General features: G+C 43.9%; 1 protein-coding gene across 2 annotated transcripts in view; it reads right to left on the bottom strand.

Moving 5' to 3' along the window:
- CEP152 (centrosomal protein 152) overlaps positions 1 to 10,285 on the bottom strand; it is a 1,079,595-nt gene extending 1,069,310 nt beyond the window's left edge. Inside the window, exon 1 of one of the 2 annotated variants that reach the window (XM_078684802.1) lies at positions 10,016 to 10,285. The gene's annotated coding sequence lies outside the window, so the exon portion shown is untranslated. Of the gene's footprint in view, positions 1 to 9,516; positions 9,650 to 10,015 lie in introns of those variants that run through there. The other variant, XM_078684801.1, reaches the window with a different exon arrangement.
- Between the last annotated feature and the right edge of the window lie 7,225 nt (positions 10,286 to 17,510).

The following is a 17,510-nucleotide window of genomic DNA, read 5'->3' as shown; positions in this document are numbered from 1 at the left end:
AATTCAATTAAAATTACATCTCTGGGCCATTTTAAAGACTCAAAGGGATTACTGTGCTGCTCTGCTGCAAGAAGGACTGCTAATCTGCTTTCAGAGTGAGAAGGATTGGACCTACAGATTGAACCCAGGACTACCAGAGTTACTCTAAGGGCTCGTTGGCTGGTATCTTGATCAGAACCTCAGGGACAGAAAAGGCTCCAAACATATTGAACCCAGCGCCGGGCCTCTGCCTGCTGTGAGGCCTGCCGTCAGAGTGGTGCCACTTCAGTCCTGGACCCTTGGTAGCAGACCTGAAGGTGCTCTGCCAACCCAACCGTGACTTTTTGGCCAGAACCAACGAATCTCCTCGCAGCGTACACATCCCCGACGCAGCGCCCCTCAGCTCCTCGGAACTGATGATGTGCAATGCACCCTTGACAGAGGACCTAACACTGCAGCAGCACAGCTCCGCGGAACCTCGACCTCACAAAGCACCCTCAATGCAGGGCCTTGCACTGCAGTCGATAGCTCACTGAAAGCACCACTGCGCGTTGCACCCTCGACAGGGGATCTTGCAACACTCTGCAACCAGGATTTAAGGTACTTTGTTCAGCTGCCCTAATTTGGGCTCTCTACCTGGCACGTGCTTCGTCTATAAACAGAGTTGGAGCTTTGTACTTCAAGCACTATTTTTACCTAACTCTTTATCATTGCATATCTCCAATTCTACTGATTTAATTTGTCGTTTTGGTGTCAAATAATTTATTTAAATGTTACTCTGTTTTTTTAACTGCTGTGGGGGTTTTCTTGTGTTATATTTTCTCTTTATTACTGTTTGAAGTGCTCTATAAACACTTTATACATTGCCTCTAAGTTAAGCCTGACTGATTTGGTGCCAAGCTACCACAAATGTGAGCACAGGTTAATTTGAGGTTTGCTTGTGTTTCATAGTGACAAGAATTGCAGTTTTTGCCTGAGTAGGGTTACAACCTCCTCTACCAGTAACCCAAGTTCACACAGTTTCCATCACAATTTCAAAAAATAAAGTGCTTTCCTAACAAATTATATAGTTTGAAATATTTGTACAGTTCACTTTCAAGCTATTCAAATGTTGTGTGTTAAATAAAAACACTCTCTGTAGCCTAGCACGATTGCCAGACAGTTCCCTTAAAAAATCCTCTAACTTTGCAGACAGATAAAGAAACAAACACCAATCTTGTGGATTAAATGGGCAGCACAGTCACATACTCTGTGCATTTAACCGCTATCGCTGAATTCACAGAGTATGTGATAAGATATAAAACAAGATTTAAAGGAATCTTTATTACTCATTCACTTTCTGAATTAACAGAACACCTGTTTGCCAATACGAGCTCTCTCTCCGAAAGGGCCAGTAGGAACTAAAAGTAGCTTGCCCTGATAAAATCTGACTCGTCATATCAAATAAGAAGTAGACTTTTTAAAGCCTGGTTCAGCTGACTTCAGGTAGACGGTCCTAAAAGCAGACAAGTCAATAGCCCTAAAGATATCCTCCAACATTGAACAAGTACAGAAAGCGTAGGACATTATAGCACATCACATGGAAAAAGTGGGACTCAAAGTAGAAGATGTTGCTTCTGACACAACCCGAAAGCCCTTCGAACCCAGTAATCGTGGCTAAGACAAGTTATTGGATTGTGAAGTTTCGTAAAAGAAATGAGCTGCTCAGAGGAAGGTCAAGTCCACGGTTATACAACCTGAGCAAAGCAACAAAGTACAGGAAAGAAGAGGACAGAAACTAAGAATAGGGAATCAATCCAAAAGCCATCTTGGTAGAGGCTGGAGTGTAAAACTTGGCTGCATCTGGGTAAATGTAACCCAGACATGGGAGGTGTCCCTGGTGGAAGAGTAGCAAAGAAGAGGGGCCTCTTGAGGCAAATGTTAATTATGAGGCGAATAAATAAAGGGCACATACCAAGGGTAAAATAGTTTCAGTAAGGCAGAGGCACAGCAGCATAAACCTTGCTGTTAAGGCTGATCATCCTGTAGGATAAGGCTTTGGTAAAATTCTGCAACAGAATGTTTACTAGGGAGGTAGGAAAGTAAAAAAGAGAATCCGAACATGGTGCCATGCATCAGCAAAACGAATCTGACCAGGCAGACTTTTAACCATGTTTGATTACTGGATCCCCCGACTCTGACCAATCCAGCAGCAATTCTCATTTGTAAACGACAGTGTTTATGCTGATGACATAACACCCCTCCTATCTTTCCCTAACTGATTTTTTTCACTACGCCTTTCTTCGCTATGCTAAACACATATAAGGTCCCAAAAGGCGAGACCTGTTGGCTATGCCAATGCTTGTTATGCAAAAGCATGATGTTAAAGCACACTGTACCTGCCTAAATCACAATTGTAACAGTGTTTTTGTGACACTGTCCGGGACCTTTATGTTGTGTTTGACAATGGTTCGTCCCCGTCATATCACTCAAGTCAGCCCGTTCATTCTTGTACGCCTTTGTTGCTCCTGTGAAAGCAACTGTGAATGTTTATAAAACCTGAAGTTTGAGTCAGATCCCAGCGGAAAAAATACAATTACACATGGTGTCCGGGACAGAAAAATTTAGGAGTTGAGCTAAATCGCTTCCATCTTTTTACAGTTGCCTTTATAGAAGCTCAAGAACACAATAATGTGACTGCAACAATCAGTGGTGACCTCGGGTACCAGCAGGACCTTGGAGTGAAAGTAAAACTTTTAAGGCTGCTCACATTTGGAGTTTACAGAAGCAAAAGGAAATACAGAAATATGCGCCCAAGACCATGCACCCAAGACCTGCAGCGCTTTCAAGCAACATGTCATAGCATAGGAAGTGGGGAGCGGTAAGCAGCTAGGACGGTGCGGCAAGCAACATCATGTATTCTTATGGAGTGCTATAAAATGCAAATATTGGAAAAGAACTACAGAAAGTGTCTAGCCAGTTACAGTTTGGGGGAGCCTTGGGGAAATGAACACATCGGGTATCCTCTAGTGTTGAGATTTGAGAATCAAACTGCAGTTTTTCTAAACACTCACAGTTGCTTTTACAGGGCACACTATTTCACTTGGTGTCAGGGTCACAATAATATAGGAGTCTAGCTGAATAGTTTCCATATTTTACAGTTGCCTCCTTTACATAAGCTCAAGGAGCAACACAAACGTGCCCAAGATAACAAGGGGCAGCCGTGGTTGCCAGCAGGACTTTGGAGTAAAAGTACATTTGTTGAGGCTGCTCACATTATGATTAACGATAGCACAAGGAAATATGGGAATGTGTCTGCAGCACTTTCAAACAACAGCATGTGGGAGGCTGAGGTTAGGAGGGACATAGTGGCAAGCAACTACATGTTATGCATCTTAATCTCAAAGGTAGCCTTACACTAAGGAAGCCTCAATGATCAAATACACTTGCCAATGGCAAAGAGGGAGAGGGCTGAGCGTGCAAAGCCTTCGCTATGGGCTTCTGTAAAAGTGGCAGCCATATCAGCAGGGAAGACTAAGTGGCATAAACAAAGTTAGATACTCGCTTTGAGCTGGGCACAACATGGCACCTCCGCAGTTAGCCTGAAATAGGAAGCTGGGAAACCAACGCTGCACACACAATGCTGAAAGATTCCCCACAAAACACAGCAAAGTCCGGGATTAGATCCATTCAGCAGTGGTCTTGGCGAGAGATTCCACTGTCCCCGCACCCCCACGGAGCATGCATGAGGACGGCAGACTGTAGCCCGAGTGCTTCCAGGAATCACAAACATACAACATGCACTCACTTTGTACAACGTGCAATGTGAGACAAGTCTTAAAGCAGCCGCAAGACGCGCTCTGTGGTGGTGCGCGCGCTTGCGAGCAGCAAGCCGAAGTGGATGCCTGCTGGAGCCCCAGGGGAACTCCTGAGTGCGAGTGGTGCACGTGCACTTGCGAGATCGCGGGCTGTGAGGGTGCCCGCGAGATGGCGCCTGTGCTCGTAGGCGCACACCCACAACCGCACGCTCATAGCCACAATCAAAAGCATGTGGTAGCATTTTCAAATGCCCACTCACTTAATGTCTTGCCGGAGGTAGCCATGCGCTGGCTCAGGCAAGACCTAAAAATGTGTATTTGGTACTGAAATGAGAATTTACAACATGCAATGCAGGTGTAGTTTAACAAATCTAAAGCAAAATGTAGGAGATCAACATAAGTGCCAAAGAGAATCGATACTCTTTTGTCTTTTAAAAGTAACACCCAGTGAACCTGTATGAAAGATGCAACCAACCACTTATGAGGCTCTATGCTGGTGTTCTATATGTTGAAGCTTCCTGCTGCCACTAGCAACTACAGCTTTGTTTATTATCTATGAGTAGCCCTCTCCTACACTGTTTGGAGACAAGCAATACCAGGGTTCATTTGCATTCCCATGATGCCCTGAGGTCGGATCATCTTTCTTTCTAATATTTTTTTCTCACAATGAAATATTTCAAAGATAAGAGAGTATGAGGGCAAAAGAAATAGGCATTGTGGTTCTTTCTCAGTGCCATCCTCTGTGTGAAATATTTTGAGAACAGGGCTTTAAACAGTACACTGTTCCACAGCTATCTGGTTTCACTTGCATTATATATGTCATGCACTATTTTACCAAGTTGCATAATTCTCCTGTGTGTTTATACGTAAATAATACTTCAAGGAAGCAATGGCTTAAGAGGGCTTACCAAAATAAGCCAATGGAAGGCGGGGCTGAATCCAAAGCCCATTCACTGCGAATTTGTGTACTGATAAAAATATGGCAGACTTTAGCCAGCCTTTTTTGCGTATTCACATAATATCAGAGTCTGAAATATAAGTGCTAAAATCAGTTGAATATACAGAACCAAATGGGAGAGATTCTCAAACAGAAAGGAATACTATTTGTGTTTCCATTGCCAACGTCCATAATGAGTCCTTCTTTACCATACTAAAAAACATGCAAAGAAAGACACCAAATAAAGAGCACAAAGAGCTGCTTTTCTCTATCGAAAAGCTAGAACCCCAATGTTATGCCTCTAAAACCAAAAATAATCTTAAACAATTTTTATCTGCCAAATTCCAGGTTGAATAAGCGATCTACAGCTCAAGCTGCTTCTGTTTCGCTAAAGAGCAGCGCTAGATTTTATGGGGGAAACAACAAGGTAAGGAAGCTCTTGGCAAACTATCTGGTAAAAAAACAAAAAACTCTTGTATTGACTCTATATGTACTGTGGCAGGAGAAACTTTCTAAAAAAATGCTGATATTTTCCAAGAATTTAAGGTCTTTTTTTCTGATCTTTATTCACCAGAACCCATTCCTCAGGAGTCATCTACTACTTCTTATTTGCAATTCGCACCAAAACCAGTAATTAACCACATTGATTTCTCCACTTTGGAAACCAAAATCTCTTTGCAAGAAGTATTAAATAAACTCTCTGTCCATAAAAAGGGCAAGTCCCCAGGTCCTGATGGATTTACGGTTTGATTTTGTACTCATTTTTTTGTGTATTACTACTCAAAATGTTACAGGTCTTTTGTTATTTTTCCACTTCTGGCATTTGAATTAGTATATTTCAAGAAGCTACCATCTGCCTTATTTCAAAGGAGGGGAAGGACCACAAACTCTGGAAGAATTATCATCCCATTTCTCTTGTGAATGTTGATTACAAGATTTTTGCTAAGGTATTAGCTTTACAACTTGATCCTCTGCTACCAACTACGATCAGTAAAGAACCGGAGGGATTTGCAAAAGACGATTAAGTTCTGACAATGCCAGTTTATTCTTTAATGTGCCGAGTAAGGCTCCATCTATTAAAAGTTCATTGGTGACAATAACAATCAATGCCGAGAAGGCCTTTGATTGAATTAACTAGGATTTCTTGATTTATTCTCTCAGATGGCATAGTCATTTCAGATGATTGATTTCTTTATTGTATGCCTACCATAGAGCCTAAGTGCTGGTTAACAAACAAACATCTACTTACTTTACACTGGGGAGTTTGTCAAGGTTGCTCTTTTTCGCCACTAATATTTATTTTGGGGGCTGGAGCCTTTAATTTCTCATTTCTGTCATAGTTCCTCAATTTCAGGTTTCTAATGGGGATAAGCAGTTGAAACTTGCTGCCTATAAAGAGTACATACTTTTCTTCATTTCAAATCCTAATAGCACTGTTAGCTCTTCTCACTGAAATATCATCTCACTCAGCAGTCTCTGGATATAAAATTAATCCTGACAAGTCTGAGACTCTTCCATTCAACAAGAATTGCCTTCAATTTTCCTTTATATCCTCTGGGTTTCTTTGGACCTCTTCTAATATCAAACACCTAGTTATTTGGTTCACTGATATTTCACAAGCATAATGATGAGATCCCCAATATTATTATTTATGTTGTCCATGATACCAGTCCATATTCAGAATCTTTTTTTTTTTTTTTTATCGACTTGTTTCTCACATTTAATGGAAACACAAAAAGTCAAGAATATCACTATCTAAACTCAAAAGATCTAAGTCAAATGGTTGAGTAATTTTTCCTGACTTCTGTAGACACAATCACATATTTTGCTTATAACAAGCGTCTCTTTGGCTCCAAACTGAATTATCCCGTCTTTCCCCATTGTGGCTGGTGGTGAGAAGTTGTTGATTCTCCCTTTTACTCCACAGGACGTTCTCTATTTTGCCTTCCCTTCTTATTTGACATCCTCTTCAAACAAACTTGTTGTTTACTGAAACCATGTTCGTGCTTTATTACCACGTCCCGGGATGAGTACTTACACGTCCTCTGTGATACAATAATTTAATCAAATATAAAAATAAATCCCTCTCCTGGAAATCCTGGAGGACTAGGGGTGTAATCTGTGTTGCTGATCTATTTAAGCACAATGAACCACTTTCATTCCCTCAATTTCAGAAATCCTTCAAATTTCCAAACTCATTTCTTTATCATTCTATCCTTTTAATAAACATATTACCAGATGTGTTTCTCTCTTTGGAAGTCAAATCTCCCTCTACCTCTTTGGACAAAATCACTGTAGAATATCTAACTTCCTCCCCCAAAGGCATCTCAGATTTGTAAACGTTTTTCCTCTGTAGGGTCTTTAAAGAAAAAAACAAGGTAGAACTACTATCAGAAGCAGGTTTGGACTTTTCAGTATCTTCTAACATTTAGGATAAAATTTGGTAGAAACTCTATAAAGCTTCCAGAACAGCTAATATGACACAAACGTTATTCTTTATCTATAACAGTTCATATAGTACTCCTTCAAGTCTCGCTACGTTCTCCCAAGGAAACACCAGTAAATGCTGGACCAGGGATTCTCATCCTAGTGATTTAATGCAACAGGTTACATATTACCCTTTCAAGTCTCACTACATTCTCCCAAGAAACACCCGTAAATGCTGGTCCAGTGATTTCTCCTACTAGTGATTTAATGCATATGATGCTTTGGTGCCATCCCACTCTTTCCTTCTGGTACAGGGTATAGAATCAAATTAATAACATTTTTCATTGTCACTATCCCTTTAAAATACTATATATTTTTCTTGGTAGCTTGAGTTATGCCGATGATGCTCCTATTTTATCCCCAAAAAAAATTGTTTGATTTATTACTTACTGTTGTTTTTCAACAGATTACCTTCAGTTGGAAAGGTTCCTCTGCCATTTGATACAACACCTGGTGGTATTGTATTTGTTCTCTTCATAGACTGGATAGGGCTTTTATGCCCTCTACCCGTTGTAAGAATAACAATGAATTATTATGGCTACCTCTTACCACTTTTATTTTTTTAAATAATAGTAGTAAAACAAATTCAATAACCAATGGTATTTTCTCAGAGAATTTAAAACCATCCTGATCATACTGTTTCCCAATACCATTATTTCTCTTTTATTCAGTTTCTTATTGTAATTGCTTGGACTCTATGGTTCTATTTTTAAATGAGGAGTTAGCTAGAATAGTTAAGTAGTTTCTTATCAACACCTATCCTCTATGGGTCTCAGAGTAGAGTGCTACTCGCCGAAAAAGCATTTCGACGCCTCGTCAGGGGTAGTAAGCGCTGTATAAATGCAATTACAATATAAACTATTTATATGCTTCTTTGGCACAGATTCCTTGCCCCCTCCGCTCTTTTTTCCTCTCCACCCAGTTTCTTTTTCCATACCCAATATGTAAAATGTTTTTTTTTTAAATGTATTTTTCATGTATTTATTCACTATCAGTATATCTGTACCATTGTATAACTTGGGTTTTGCTGTATTTTTCAAGTTTTTGATTGCCATATTGTATTCTCTACTACTGCGATAAAAAAAGTTTGTCATACGTCTCTGTTCCTATTATTACTGAAGCCTTTTAGAAACTAAAAACACACATAAAAAAAGCCTTTAAATTTTCCAGGACAAGAATGCTACCCCTCTTCCTTAGCGGTGGTGGAGCGCATTCTTCACTTAGCCCTCCACTGTCTCAATATCTCCATGTGGGAGCACTAGCGTATGTAGTGAAAACAGGTACTGTTCAGTCAATACCAGCTGCCTACACTGTCAGACTGTGAACAGCTACTAATGCGGAAGAAAGTAGAATGGGGCTCAAGGAAAGAGTGGGTTGCTTGAGGAACAGGTTATGATAGTTAGCTGCTCGTTGTGGAAGGTGAGAAGAGTGGCGATACAACCCTGCATGAACGAAGGGTAGACTCGATGGGATGGTACAAGGTGCCACACAACATCAGAAATTATATTTTTTCAAGTTCCCAAGAGAGCTGAATTACAGTAGGACCAATGTCTCAGCAACACACACACACTCTACAGGAAAACGAAGCACTAACCACCTCGACTAGGAAAGATATTCGCATCATATTATCCATTATCGAACGAGTGTCTCGGGTCATAAACTGACGACAAAACGGTTCACTATGACATTCACATTCCAATTTTCCTCACAGTTATGGTTACTGAAAAGCCAGGACCTGGCTCTTCAGTAAGCATAACAGCCAGGTCATCAAACTCCTTGCCTCAACCGTATATAGCCGCATGAAACGTTCATCTCCGACCATGAAGCATACATGGAGAAATAAGATCTAAGGACAACCGTGCACGCTAAACTAGCCAAGAGCAAGCGCCTGCAGAAATATGTGCAGTCACTGCATAAAAGGTGGGATGACATGCGTGCTAGAGAGCACCAACTTTTTATCCAAGAAAGAAAGGTCAGTTGGATAATACATTTGCTGCGGATAACCCCTAGGTAATATGCAACTCTGGTTAAGCAACTGGGTGTGATATCTATGCGCCTATTACGAACAGCTGAATCAGTGAAGGTTTTTACACAAACGTTCCCTCGTCACTGGTTGATCACATGAGCGCTACTGAGATTAGGAGTAGTTTCCCCTGCACCATAAGGAAATAAATGTGGATCAGCAAACACGGAGCAACAGTAACCCCTGATGTCTTTGTATCACCTAGAAGGCAACTCGATTAAAGTCGTAAAACCACTAGCTTTAATGCCCATTCCAGTTGGATGAATCTAAAATAAACCAATAATATTTCTTACCTTGCTTTTCGCTTAATACATGTTGCAATACAAAAACCCCCAGAAGCCCGACAGTCTCCTCTTCCCTCTTAACAGTCAAAACCTCTCTCAGAGTCCATTGGACCGGACAGAGCAAACAGGCAGTGCCACCTCCACCAATCACCAGCCAAATCGCTAAAAGAGGCGTAGAGTTCTATGTCACTATGGAAGTAAAAGAAAGACTAGATATAGTGACCTGCACCTGAGCCTTTGTCGAGCTGGCAATCCGTCGGCCATTTCAGGTTTGAAAATCGCGAATTAATAGTCGGGGAATGATAAGAAAAAAAATAAACATACAAAATGCGATTTATGTTATGTGTACCACAAAAAATTATTATTATCAGTATTGAAAACAACAACGCTTTGCTGTACCACATATTGACGCACTGTATGTTTCCTTACAACAAAACAGACTATACGTATTTGGTTCCCTATTTAATGTTTGAATCGTATCTTTGACGTGATATCGTTCTGTTCTTACCAATTGAAAGAAGGTACAACTTGCAATTTCAAGATGGGGGTCCTCATCCACTTCGACTTCCAGTCGGTTGTCCGTAAAATGGGAATCATTTTTACCATTCAGCATTTGAGTGGAAGATCAAATCATGCAGAAGCTACTGCACACGAATAGTAGATGGAGTAGGAAACACCAACTAGTTAATAAGCCGACACTTTACACGAATACATTCAAGGTATCAATCAGTACCTCAACGGCAGATACTCCTATTCAATATGGCTGCCTGTTTTCGACAGAGAATCCTCCCTTTCCCAACAGACCTATAATGTACTTCATAAAAACCTGACATTTCCGGTTCACAGGGGTTGCACTGTTGTTACTGAGCTTCATTCGCATGTTCGCGTAGGTAGCAACGGTTGCTAGAGGGCTGACACGGCGCGGGAAGCCGCGGGAAGGCGGTTGTCTTTGATTGTCGAATAGAAGGGGTCGTAGAGGTAGTTTTATATATGTTACAACAGCGAGCTAGTGAGTTGAGCGTTTGGAATGTAAACACTACCCTAGCATGAGAGCCAGTCAAGCATTGTTTAAAATCAAACCCCACCTTCTTTGAACGCAGGTCTTCTGAATTATTGCTACCACCCTGTTAACTGCTTGACGATAACTGTAGAATTTTAAGATACGGTGAGAATTATAGGCACACAGACGAAAATTGAAGTAATCTTATATTCTACGCCATGTTAGAGGTTAACGCGCTATATAAATGTACGTATACTGTAGTGAAGTTGGTCCTGTTGGTGGAAGAAGTACGAACTCCAAAGTATTGTATTGTAATTATTTATTTTTATTTTAATGCGATTTTTGTATAGCGCGAACTTTACCCGAAGGTGTCAGAGCGCTTTACATAAGAACCCGTTGCAAAACATAAGGATTTAGGATTACATGCGTTACATAAAAGATACAAACAGAAAAGAATTGCAAATGTACAAGATGTAAAGTCACACAAGGAAGAGATACAAACAGATAGAAAGATTGCAAATGTACAACAAGCATTGGAAATGCAATAGGTCTCGCAATAGAATAGTTAGACATTTTTAGGGCTCGGACTCCTCCCCAGTGAAACTGGGAGGAGTTTCGAGAACTAATGTTAAAGGAGAAAAAAAAGAAGTATCTCCTAGGGCCTTGGTGAGAGGAATTCCACACATTCCTTAGCGTTTTCTGTCATCTGGTCAGTGATTCGTCTTCCTTGTGTTTTCGTTTTAATAGGCTTGAAGTGATAGGGTAAATGTAGTTTTGTTCCGCCATTTTGGGCATATTTCGTTCGTGCTCGCGCAAAGAAGTACATAAATTATAATTAGGAGCTGTCAGGGTGCCTCCGTTAGTGAATCCAGATGGCCGGGCGCGTTCACAATTCTGCAGCGCTCAGCGCGCAGCTTCCTTGTTTTTTTTTGGGAGCGGGCTTTTTTTTGCTTTCAGTGCAGCACCAGCACATGGATCTGTCATGCGGTTTCTTAGCTCACGCTGCTGTCGGTCCCCAGGATGCCGTATGGGGAGGATTGCAGCAACGGGTTTCTTGGTTTCTACCTTGCTATGTCTGCGGTGCACTGTCCATGCTCTTCTCTCGCAGCTGCATTAGACACTTTAGGTCACGGACTTAGCGTCTCGTTTTGAGAAGCATCTTCAACGCTGTACCGCTTATTCCTGCCCACCCCCCCGGCTTAGCTGGCTGCTGCAGCCGCCGACGCCTAGCCGAGGTAAATATGCCGATGTTTCTGTAGCATCTACCCCTTAGAGAACCCAGGAAGGCCGGAACTCGGGCTCTGCACTGCAGAGCCTCTCCCTCCGGTGACCGGCTTGTTTTCATTCCACTTGATTCAAATACGCCTGGGAAGTGCCGGCTGGGTTTAGTGTGCGCATGCGTACTGACTTCCAAAGGACAGCTTCAATCCATGGATCGCCTATTGTAAGGCAGGTTGGTGGATATTCAGGTGGCAACATCGCTCTTCCTGGTGCGTTTCCTGGATTTCGATAGGTTTTATATTACGCAGTTCTTTCTAAAAGAACCAGCAAGTCTTCTATGACGAAAGGCTCCATAATAACCGGCAATGTGAGTTCCGTTCATAGGTTTACATTGGACGTATTTGATAACACATGACGAATCATAACAAGTTCAGGATTTCCCGATTACCGTCTCTTAGTTGGCGCTTGCGCAGGGTCCCATCTTTTCAGGGGCCCTGATAGATCCGACCCTGTTCTGCAATCTTGCCCTGACGACCTTGTAATCCTTAAACAGATAGTTTTCCGTTGATGCACTTTTAATGTGGGCGATGTGTGAGAGTCTATTACAGACAAATGTTTTTCATCCAACATACATAAAAAGTCTTTTGGATCCCCAAAACACCTCACATATGAGAAGTCAGAGGGTGTCACAGAGAATATTTTCAGTAATATGTGTGAGCTCCTGCTGTCTTAAAATATTGAAAACGTACCTCACTATCCATGAATATTAAATAAAAACGCGTTAGAATTTGGACAATTGTGCCTTTGCACTGTCTGTGATAAGGCCATGAAAGAGCTGGAATTGGGTTCTATATTATTAGTTGTTCCGAATACCCCCGAATAATACTTTGAGCCCCCAACACCCATAACATGTTCCTGTTCCCATGTAGGCCCCCACTGTGAACAGTGCAGCTCTCTTTACGTCTGTCTGAAAACAAGTTCATACAGTTTACACCGGATTATCCAGAAGCAGAGTTATAATTTGTTCTGATTTAAGATTAAATCTGTTCCCTCAAAACTGCCTTTTGAATAGACATCTGGTGACATGGCTCTGCAGAGCCCTGGCTACAATGGTGCATAGCCCACTAGTAGTCCTGCGGGGCAGATGGGAGAGATTGCTGTAGTGAGTGCAGAGTGAGTGCAAGTGCAGAGTGAGTGCAGAGTGTGAGTGAGTGCAGAGTGTGAGTGAGTGCAGAGTGTGAGTGAGTGCAGAGAGTGAGTGCAGTGTGAGTGAGTGCAGAATGAGTGAGTGCGTGCAGAGTGAGTGATTGCAGAGTCAGTGCAGAGCGAGTAGAAGTGCAGAGTGAGTGCAGAGTGTGAGTGAGTGCAGAGTGTGAGTGAGTGCAGAGTGTGAGTGAGTGCAGAGTGTGAGTGAGTGCAGAGTGAGTGCAGAGCGAGTGTGAGTGCAGAGCGAGTGTGAGTGCAGATGCAGAGTGAGTGTAGAGTGAGTGCAGGTGCAGAGTGAGTGCAGAGTGACTGCGAGGGTATTGAGTGTGACTGCAGAGTGACAGTGACTGCAGAGTGACAGTGACTGCAGTGTGGGAGTGTGCAGGGTGAACAGTGTGAGTGTGCAGGGTGAACAGTGTGTGAGTGTGCAGGTTGAACAGTGTGAGTGTGCAGGGTGGTGAGTGTGCAGGGTGAGCAGTGTGTGAGTGTGTAGTGGCAGTGTGTAAGTGTGCAGGATACGAACACTCAAACTAAGTCCACCACACACACATATATAAGACCACACACATAAGACCACACACACACACCACACTCTCACCACCACACACTCACCACCACTCACCACCACACACACAACCACACACCACCAGCCGTCAGTGCACGCTTTCACCAGGCACAAACACCAACAGCCATCAGTGCACGCTTTCACCGGGCACAAACACCACCAGGCGTCAGTGCAGGCTTCCACCAGGCACACAACACCAAACGTCAGTGCACGCTTTCACCAAACACACACACACACACCACCAGCCATCAGTGCACACTTTCACCAGGCACACAAACACCAGCCGTCAGTGCACGCTTTTACCAGGCGCACTCACCACCAGCCGTCAGTGCGCGCTTTTACTAGGCGCACTCACCACCAGCCATCAGTGCACGCTTTCACCAGGCACACACACCACCAGCCATCTGTACACACGTTTACCAGGCACACACACCACCAGCCGTCAGTGCACGCTTCCACCAGGCACACACACCTCCAGCCAGCAGTGCACGCTTCCACCAAGCACACACACCACCATCCATCAGTGAACAATTTCTACAGGCACACACACCAACAGCCATCAGTGCACACATCAATTGTTAACGCATCCACAATAAACTATTGTAGCAATCGCAGTATGGTGCACTTCACTTTTAAACAAATTCATCTAAAGCGCAGCATGCCACCATTGATACAATTCCAATCCAACCCACATATTTCTACTACACACCACATGCATACACTCCATAACACATGGATAAAAGACATTGCCATTTACAATGCCATTACCTCTAACTCAAATAAATCCGAGACCTATTGCATTTCTAATGCTTGTTCTTTTTGCAAATGGAAGAGTGGTGTTGCATGGATGAGTGGCGTTGCGTGGATGAGTGGCGTTGCGTGGATGAGTGGCGTTGCGTGTGTGAGTGGCGTTGCGTATGTGAGTGGCGTAGCGTGTGTGGCGTTGCGTGTGTGAGTGGCGTTGCGTGTGTGAGTGGCGTTGCGTATGTGAGTGGCGTAGCGTGTGTGAGTGGCCTTGCGTGTGTGAGTGGCGTTGCGTGTGTGAGTGGCGTTGCGTGTGTGAGTGGCGTTGCGTGTGTGAGTGGCGTTGCGTGTGTGAGTGACGTTGCGTGGATGAGTGGGGTTGGAATGCAATAAGTATCGCATTAGAAAAGTTGTAGTTATTGTTCTTGTAAATGACATAATTTATTTATTTTTGCGATGTTAAAATTGCTATATTGATGGCTTTGTCATTTAGTGAGAGTGAGGTGTTGAGGGTGAGGGGTTGAGGGTGAGTGAGGGGGAGGCTGAGGGGATGAGGGTGAGTGAGGGTGAGGGGGTGAGGGTGAGTGAGGGTGAGTGAGGGTGAGGGGTTGAGGGTGAGTGAGGGTGAGGGTGATTGAGGGTGAGGAGTTGAGGGTGAGTGAGGGTGAGTGAGGATGAGGGTGATTGAGGGCGAGTGAGGGTGAGGGGTTGAGGGTGAGTGAGGGTGACTGAGAGTGAGGGTGAGTGAGGTGTTGAGGGTGAGGGGTTGAGGGGGAGTGAGGGGGAGGCTGAGGGGATGAGGGTGAGTGAGGGTGAGGGGTTGAGTGAGGGTGAGGGGTTGAGGGTGAGTGAGGCTGAGGGTGAGTGAGGGTGAGGGTGAGTGAGGGTGAGGGTGATTGAGGGTGAGGGTGGGTGAGGGTGAGTGAGGGTGATTGAGGGTGAGTCAGGGTGAGGGTGAGTGAGGGTGAGTGAGGGTGAGTGAGGGCGAGGGTGAGTGAGGGTGAGTGAGGGTGAGGGGTTGAGGGTAAGTGAGGGTGAGTGAGAGTGAGGGTGAGTGAGGGGTTGAGGGTGAACGGTTGAGGGTGAGTGAGGGTGAGGTGTTGAGGGTGAGTGAGTGTGAGGGTGAGTGAGGGTGAGGGGTTGAGGGTGAGTGAGTGTGAGGGTGAGGGGTTGAGGGTGAGTGAGAGTGAGGGTGAGTGAGGGGTTGAGGGTGAACGGTTGAGGGTGAGTGAGGGTGAGGGTGAGGTGTTGAGGTTGAGTGAGGGGTTGAGAGTGAGTGAGGGTGAGGCGTTGAAGGTGAGTGAGGGTGAGGGTGAGTGAGGGTGGGTGAGGGTGAGTGAGGGTGAGTGAGGGGTTGAGGGTGAGTGAGGGTGAGGGGTTGAGGGTGAGGCGGTGAGGCGTTGAGGGTGAGTGAGGGTGAGGTGTTGAGGCTGAGTGAGGGTGAGGGTGATTGAGGGTAAGGGGTTGAGGGTGAGTGAGGGTGAGGGGTTGAGGGTGAGTGAGGGTGAGGTGTTGAGGGTGAGTGTGGGTGAGGGTGAGTGTGGGTGAGGGTGAGTGTGGGTGAGGGTGAGTGAGGGTGAGGGTGAGTGAGGGTGAGTGTGAGTGAGGGTGGGGGTGAGTGAGGGTGAGTGAGTGTGAGTGAGGGTGAGGGGTTGAGGGTGAGAGGGTGAAGGTGAGGGTGAGTGAGGGTGAGGGGTTGAGTGTGAGTGAGGGTGAGGGTGATTGAGGGTGAGGGATTGAGGGTGAGTGAGGGTGAGGGTGAGTGAGGGTGAGGGTGAGTGAGGGTGAGGGGTTGAGGGTGAGTGAGGGTGACTGAGGGTGAGTGAGAGTGAGGGTGAGTGATGTGTTGAGGGTGAGGGGTTGAGGGTGAGTGAGGGGGAGGCTGAGGGGTTGAGGGTGAGTGAGGGTGAGGGGTTGAGGGAGGGTGAGGGTGAGTGAGGGTGAGGGGTTGAGGGTGAGTGAGGGTGAGGGTGAGTGAGGTTGAGTGAGGGTGGGTGAGGGTGAGTGAGGGTGAGGGTGAGTGAGGGTGAGGGTGATTGAGGTTGAGTGAGGGTGAGTGAGGGTGATGTGTTGAGGGTGATTGAGTGTGATTGAGGGTGAGGGGTTGAGGGTGAGGGGTTGATGTTGAAATATTTTTTTTTTATTTAAATGTCGGACGCAAAGCGCCACCTTAACGCTACCTACATTTTACAGGTTAGCGTTCTAGTTTTTTTTAATTTTTCCTACCGTAACGTCTTTTTTTTGATTGACATATTTTTTAGCCAATCGGAGCGCTACGTTTTTGACGTCGCGTTCCGATTTGCATACGTAATCGGTGGAATTCTCCAGAACATGGAGAATAGCGGGATGCGGAAGGCGTGTTCCTGTTCGTGTGCTGTGGGTGCGTCGTATGATAGGTAAGAGATTTCCTCTAAGTGTTTTTTTAATCTAATTTAAAGTAGTATTGATAGTATGCATAAATTAGTTAATAATTATGAGTGTATTTAATAAAATAGTGACATATTTTGTTAGCGATTGTAATTATTTTAGTTATTTATTTAATTTATATGTAAGTAAGTGTTTTTATTTACTACCTATAGTATATTTAAGTTAACGAATGAATAGGAGAGTATTTTTAATAATGTTGACATTTTTTTTTTTTGTTTGTAATATTTCGAAATGAATATTATGTAATGTAATTAAAGTCTTGTTTTTATTCTTCGATATGTAATGTATTTATTTTCTTAAAGTGTTATGTAATGTATTATTACCAGTTGTTTGTTATTTGACGTACAAGAGCTGTTCTTTGAGTTTCTAAGTACTCTTTTCGCCATGAATATTGTACACTTAAAAAGTATTAATTGTATTACGCGTTGTTTTGTGAAGCTAAGAGACATATGTAATGTTTATTGATGATGTTAGCGCTGAATCCAAGTTGCGTAATATGTTTTTTATATTTGATGTAATTCCGTGTGATGAACTGCTATTGTTATATGCGTACGGCTTTTTGTGTAACTCGTGACAATTGTGTTTAATCCGTCCCATTTCCCGGATGAATAGTGCTTGTTTATTACGCCAGTTAAAAATAGGCTGTTTCGGAGGAGCCTAGCCTGCAACCATGATGGCCGCCTGATCCCTCGGCTCCGCCGACCCTTTCGCTTTCCCTCCGAAGGGCTCTTTATCCTGCCGGTTATCCTGTACCCACGTTGATGCTACGGACTCGGGAAACTATCCTGACTCCAACGGTACGCTCCCCGGCGTCCTTCCTGCAGCGGATGCAACGAAACG

The sequence above is a fragment of the Lissotriton helveticus genome, chromosome 3_2 (genome assembly GCF_964261635.1).
Source record: "Lissotriton helveticus chromosome 3_2, aLisHel1.1, whole genome shotgun sequence".
NCBI classification, from domain to species: domain Eukaryota; kingdom Metazoa; phylum Chordata; class Amphibia; order Caudata; family Salamandridae; genus Lissotriton; species Lissotriton helveticus.
Note: the sequence above shows the minus strand (reverse complement) of the source record. Positions and strands in the feature narration are given on the sequence as shown.